This window comes from Podarcis bocagei (assembly GCF_964188305.1).
Source record: "Podarcis bocagei genome assembly, chromosome: W".
NCBI lineage: Eukaryota > Metazoa > Chordata > Lepidosauria > Squamata > Lacertidae > Podarcis > Podarcis bocagei.
Genome location: NC_138131.1, coordinates 54,483,205 through 54,489,609, shown reverse-complemented (window position 1 = coordinate 54,489,609; position 6,405 = coordinate 54,483,205). Strand labels below are relative to the sequence as shown.

At 47.9% G+C, this 6,405-nt stretch overlaps 1 pseudogene across 1 annotated transcript; it reads left to right on the top strand.

Moving 5' to 3' along the window:
* Window positions 1–553: 553 nt before the first annotated feature.
* LOC308578108 (UDP-N-acetylglucosamine--peptide N-acetylglucosaminyltransferase 110 kDa subunit pseudogene) lies at window positions 554–3,878 on the top strand (annotated as a pseudogene). Its single transcript, XR_014013531.1, has 3 exons — window positions 554–627; window positions 1,476–1,655; window positions 3,753–3,878. The product of XR_014013531.1 is annotated as a UDP-N-acetylglucosamine--peptide N-acetylglucosaminyltransferase 110 kDa subunit pseudogene (transcript).
* Window positions 3,879–6,405: the final 2,527 nt, after the last annotated feature.

Here is a 6,405-nt window from a genome sequence, read left to right as displayed (position 1 = left end):
TTGTTTTATAACCATTTATTGTAACATTTATTCTATGATCAATTACAATAATCATTCATTGTAATATTCATTTATTGTACGATTAATTACAATTTATTGTAATTGTTAAGAGTAGGTTTCTATTGAATTTTTACATGCTGATACTCAATATTATTCTATAGCATGGGGAGGCAAACTACGGCCCCATGGCCTTCTCAATCTAGCCGGGAGTCGGCATGTTTTGACACGAGTATAATGTGTCCTTTTATTTAAAATGCACCTCTGGGTTATTTGTGGGACATAGGAATGCGTTCCTTTTTCCCCCTCCCCAAAATCTAGTCTGGCCCCCACAAGGTCTAAGGGACAGTGGACGGCCCCCTGCTGAAAAAGTTTGCCGACCCCTGTTCTATTCCAATGATTGTTGAATGTTACTTTATAAGTCTACCAGGTGTGGATCATCGTGCCTTCTGTCTGTTCTTCATCTTTGGTTTTGATGGTTGAGAAAAAAAGCTAGTGGCAATTGCTGAAATATCCCTCCCTTTCTAGGATTCCGGAAACATCCCAGAGGCAATTGCTTCGTATTGCACCGCCTTGAAACTGAAGCCGGATTTTCCTGACGCTTACTGCAACCTGGCGCACTGTTTGCAGGTGAGGCAGAGTTTTAAGGGCCAACACTCCCAGGGTTTCCGGCATTTGGGAACCGAGGCGTTTGAGTCCCAAGGTACCACGGTAATGGTAAAAGCGTCACCTAATTCAGGAATTGTCCAATGTCACTTTAGAGACCAACTCAGTTTGTTCTGTGTCTAAGCTTTCATGTGCAGGCAGACTTATTCAGATACACTGAAGCGGAAGTCCCCACACCCTGATATTTAGAGGGAGGGTGGGGCGGGGTATTTCTCTGAACGGTAGTAGGACTCAATCGGTATGGTCAACCTGTGGACGAATGTGTCTCATTACATATCCTAAAACTATTTCAGGTCATCTGCGTACCATCCCTTGTTTTTTCAGTCATTCACAGTTGCCAGCAGGTGGACCATACCCATTGACTCCTACTACCCTTCGGAGAAAAACCCCAACTCACCCTCCCACTATATATCAGGGTCTGGGGGCTTCTCCTTACTCTTATATAGCAGGGTCTGGGGACTTCTCCCTCTGTATATCAGGGTCTGGGGACTTCCGCTTCAGTGTATCTGAAGAAGTGTGCATGCACACAAAAGCTTATATCAGGCATCCCCAACCTGCGCCCCCCCCCCCCGATGTTTTGGCCTACAACTCCCATGATCCCTAGCTAACAGGACCAGTGGTCGGGGATGATGGGAATTGTAGTCTAAAACATCTGGAGGGCCGAAGGTTTGGGGTGCCTGGCTTATACCAAGAACAAACTTTGTTGGTCTCTAAGGCACTACTGGACAATTTTTATATATATTTTGACTTCATCAGACCAATATGGCTACCTACCTGAATCTAGAACCCTGGTTTTCTTTGCCCCCTTTCAGATCGTCTGTGATTGGACCGATTACGACGAGAGAATGAAGAAGCTTGTCAGTATTGTGGCTGACCAGCTGGAGAAGAACCGGCTCCCTTCGGTGCACCCCCATCACAGCATGCTGTATCCACTGTCTCACGGCTTCCGAAAGGCTATTGCCGAGAGACATGGGAACCTTTGCCTGGACAAGGTGGGTCTATGCTGTGAAGAGGTGTGCGCCGCTCCGTTCCGTCAGAGTTTGAATGCTTTCATGTTGGCTTTGGATATATAATAATATATAATAATTTATTATTTCTACCCTGCCCATCTGTCTGGGTATCCTCAGCCACTCTGGGTGGCTGCCAACCAAATATTAAAAACACAAGACAGCATTAAATATTTAAAAACTTCCCTAAACAGGGCTGCCTTCAGATGTCTTTTAAAAGTGAGATAATTGCTTATTTCTTTGACATCTGATGGAAGGGCGTTCCACAGGGCGGCCGTCACCACGAGAAGGCCCTCTGCCTGCTTCCCTGTAACTTGGCTTCTTGCAGGGAGGGAAGCGCCAGAAGGCCCTCGGGAGAGGGACCCCGGTGTCCGGGGTGGAGATGCTCCTTCAGGTCTACTGGGCCGAGGCCATTGAGGGCTTTCAAGGTCAGCACCGACACTATGAATTGTGCTTGGAAATGTACTGGGAGCCAAAGCAGATCTCTTGGGACCGGTGGTATGTGGTCTCAGTCAGACTGGATTTAAATCCTTTATTTTACAGAAAGGCTTGATCTTGCTGGCATCCTCTTAATATTGACAACCAGAGGAAAGTTTCATCTGCTGGGCTGTTTAGGGCTTTCAAGGTCAGCACCAACACTTTGAATTGTGCCCGGAAACGTACTGGGAGTCAATGCAGGTCTTTCAAGACTGGTGTTATGTGGTCTCTGCGGCTGTTCACGGCCCCCAGTCTGGCTACCACATTCTGGATTAATTGCAGTAAGGTAGCCCCACATAGAGCGCATTGCAGTCGTCCAAGCTGGAGATAACAAGAGCATGCGCCACTCTGGCAAGAGAGTCCGTGGGCAGGGAGGGTCTTATCCTGCATCCCAGATAGAGCTGCCCTGGACACAGAACAGACCTGTGCCTCCATGGGTCCAAAATGACCCCCAGACTGTGCAGCTGGTCCTTCAGGGGCACAGTTGCCCCGTTCAGGACCAGGGAGTCCCCCCCACCCGCCCACACACCACAGAACTTCAGTCTTGTCAGGATTCAACCTCAACCAGTTAGCTGCCATCCATCCTCCAACCGCCTCGAGGCACCCGCGCAGGAACTCCACCGCCTTTGCCGGCTCTGATTTGAAAGAGAGGTAGAGCTCTCTATCAGGCTTCCTCAACCTTGGCCCTCCTGATGCTTTTGGCCTACAGCTCCATGGTCCCTAGCTAGCAGGTCTAGTGGTCAGGGATGATGGGCACTGTAGTTTGAAAACAGCTGGAGGGCCAAGGTTTAGGAAGCCTGCTCTGTATTGGCGCCAATGGCTGTTAAGCGAAAAAATTCCAGGGTGAGTGACTCCTTGACAGCCTAGCTCACCGGGGCACTTGTCCCCCATGGGTCCATGCTGTCAGTAAAAGGAGGAAGTCCCAGCCCGGTAATTTGGAGCAAAACAGTGGTCAGTAGACCATGATTCTTACTGTTGCACCACAGGTCTGCCCAGGAGTAAGAACCCCGAGCATGGGGCAATGTCAACTTTTATAACTTCCTTCTTCCCCCCAGAATACACTTCAAGCAGCATCGTTGATACATCATCACTACATCACTAGCACATCACAAATGAGGAGGGGTATACAAGGGTTATGCATTCACTATGAGGTCCCTTTATCAGACCCCTTAAATCTCCATCACTGAAAGAACAATAAAACTCTTGACACGTCCTTTCCCACTGGACTTGTCTGGAGATGGGCATTCAGAACACCTGCCTTGCTAAACTGCCTTGGCAGATGTCTATGGTTGCCCCCTTGGTCCCTCCCTCGGTGGGGTGCCGTGTATGTGCTCTCAGGCTTGGGGAATTCTGGCGGGATGCCCTGTTCCTGCTGCCTACATGACTTCCTGCTTCTTGGCTCATGGAGGGAGGTGGAGCCCAAATTCGTTCAAATGGCGGAATGAGGAGAGTCGGTTAAAGCATAGATTTTCTGCGTGTCTTTCTTGGGCTGTCAAGTCAAAGGTATGTATATTTGTAACATTGGAACAACTTCAAAGATGTGGCCTCATGTCCCCCACCCCCATGTCATTTCCGTAACCCGGCTTTCTTGAATCCCCTTGCTAGATCAACGTGCTCCACAAGCCGCCTTACGAGCACCCCAAGGACCTGAAAGGCAGTGAGGGCCGGCTCCGCGTTGGCTACCTGAGCTCTGACTTTGGGAACCACCCCACCTCCCATCTCATGCAGTGAATCCCAGGCATGCACAATTCGGACAAATTTGAGGTGAGGTGCACAAGAGGGCAGCTGTGTGAGTAGCTCAGGCAGCAGAGCGCTGAGACTCTGAATCTTGGGGTCATGGGTACGAGCCCCACGTTGGGCCAAACGAATGAATACAGCCTAGGACCGCCTCTCCACGGAGGATCTAACAGTCTGCAAATAAAAAAATGTTAGAGGTCCTGGGCTTCAGGGAGATTAGGCTGGCCTCGACCAGGGCCAGGGCCTTTTCAGCCTTGGCCCCGGCCTGGTGGAACTCTCTGCCACAAGAGATCAGGACCCTGTGGGATCTGACATCTTTCTGCAGGGCCTGTAAGATGGAGTTGTTCCGCCGGGCCTTTGGTTCAACCTGACTCCCCTTCTCTTTTTGTGTAAGGACTAGTATGAAAGAGGCCTCCCAGTGTTCTCACAGGCCCATATAAGAGTTGGGCCTGATGAGCGTTTACTGTTCCCAACCCTAATCCTGCGGAAAGCCATCTAATTGGATTTGAATTTGATCCTGGCTTGTTTTCAGGAGGTAATTTCGTTATTGCTTGATTTTATACCAGTGTTACATATTTGGTGTTAGCCTCCCTGAGCCCGGTTTCGGACGGGGAGGGCAGGATACAAATAAAAGTTTATTATTATTATTATTATTATTATTATTATTATTATTATTATTATCATCATTATCATTATCCTCTTAATTTGCATCAGCCCTTGGTTGTAGCAATAAAACAACGAGATGATCTGCAAGGAATAGAAATGAAAAATCAATGATATCAAATACATTTGAGGGTTTTGAATCGAGAGTGGACCTTATTCTGACTGCCCCAGCTCAAAACCCGGCCGCCTTTGCCGTCACCTGCTCCTCTTGATCTGCCAAGAGAGGACTCTGGGGTAGTGGTTGGGCAACCCGGAACAGGCAATAAAGGAGGGGTAATCATCTCACGACAAACCTAGACAGCATCTTAAAAAGCAGAGACACCACCTTGCCAACAAGGTCAGTATAGTAAAAGCTATGTTTTCCCAGTAGTGATGTATGGAAGTGAGAGCTGGACCATAAAGAAGGCTGATCGCCGAAGAATTGATGCTTTTGAATTATGATGCTGGAGGAGACTCTTGAGAGTCCCATGGACTGCAAGAAGATCAAACCTATCCATTCTGAAGGAAATCAGCCCAGAGTGCTCACTGGAAGGACACATCCTGAAGCTGAGGCTCCAAGACTTTGGCCACCTCATGAGAAGAGAATCATAGAATCATAGAGTTGGAATAGACCACAAGGGCCATCGAGTCCAACCCCCTGCCAAGCAGGAAACACCATCAGAGCACTCCTGACATATGGTTGTCAAGCCTCTGCTTAAAGACCTCCAAAGAAGGAGACTCCACCACACTCCTTGGCAGCAAATTCCACTGTCAAACAGCTCTTACTGTCAGGAAGTTCTTCCTAATGTTTAGGTGGAATCTTCTTTCTTGTAGTTTGGATCCATTGCTCCGTGTCCGCTTCTCTGGAGCAGCAGAAAACAACCTTTCTCCCTCCTCTATGTGACATCCTTTTATATATTTGAACATGGCTATCATATCACCCCTTAACCTCCTCTTCTCCAGGCTAAACATGCCCAGCTCCCTTAGCCGTTCCTCATAAGGCATCGTTTCCAGGCCTTTGACCATTTTGGTTGCCCTCCTCTGGACACGTTCCAGTTTGTCAGTGTCCTTCTTGAATTGTGGTGCCCAGAACTGGACACAATACTCTAGGTGAGGTCTGACCAGAGCAGAATACAGTGGCACTATTACTTCCCTTGATCTAGATGCTATACTCCTATTGATGCAGCCCAGAATTGCATTGGCTTTTTTAGCTGCTGCTTCACACTGTTGGCTCATGTCAAGTTTATGGTCAACCAAGACTCCTAGATCCTTTTCACATGTACTGCTCTCAAGCCAGGTGTCCCCCATCTTGTTTTTGTGCCTCTCATTTTTTTTGCCCAAGTGTAATACTTTACATTTCTCCCTGTTAAAATTCATCTTGTTTGTTTTTGCCCAGTTCTCTAATCTGTCAAGGTCGTTTTGAAGTGTGATCCTGTCCTCTGGGGTGTTAGCCACCCCTCCCAGTTTGGTGTCATCTGCAAATTTGATCAGGATGCCCTTGAATCCATCATCCAAGTCGTTGATAAAGATGTTGAATAAGACCAGGCCCAAGACAGAACCCTGTGGCACCCCACTAGTCGCTCTTCTCCAGGATGAAGAGGAACCATTGATGAGCACCCTTTGGGTTCGGTCAGTCAGCCAGTTACAAATCCACTGAGTGGTAGCATAGTCAAGACCGCATTTTACCAGCTTCTTTACAAGAATATCATGGGGCACCTTGTCAAATGCCTTGCTGAAATCAAGGTAGGCTACATCCACTGCGTTCCCTTCATCTACCAGGCTTGTAATTCTGTCAAAAAAGGAGATCAGGTTAGTCTGACATGACTTATTTTTCAGAAATCCATGCTGACTATTGGTATCACAGCATTCCTTTCTAGGT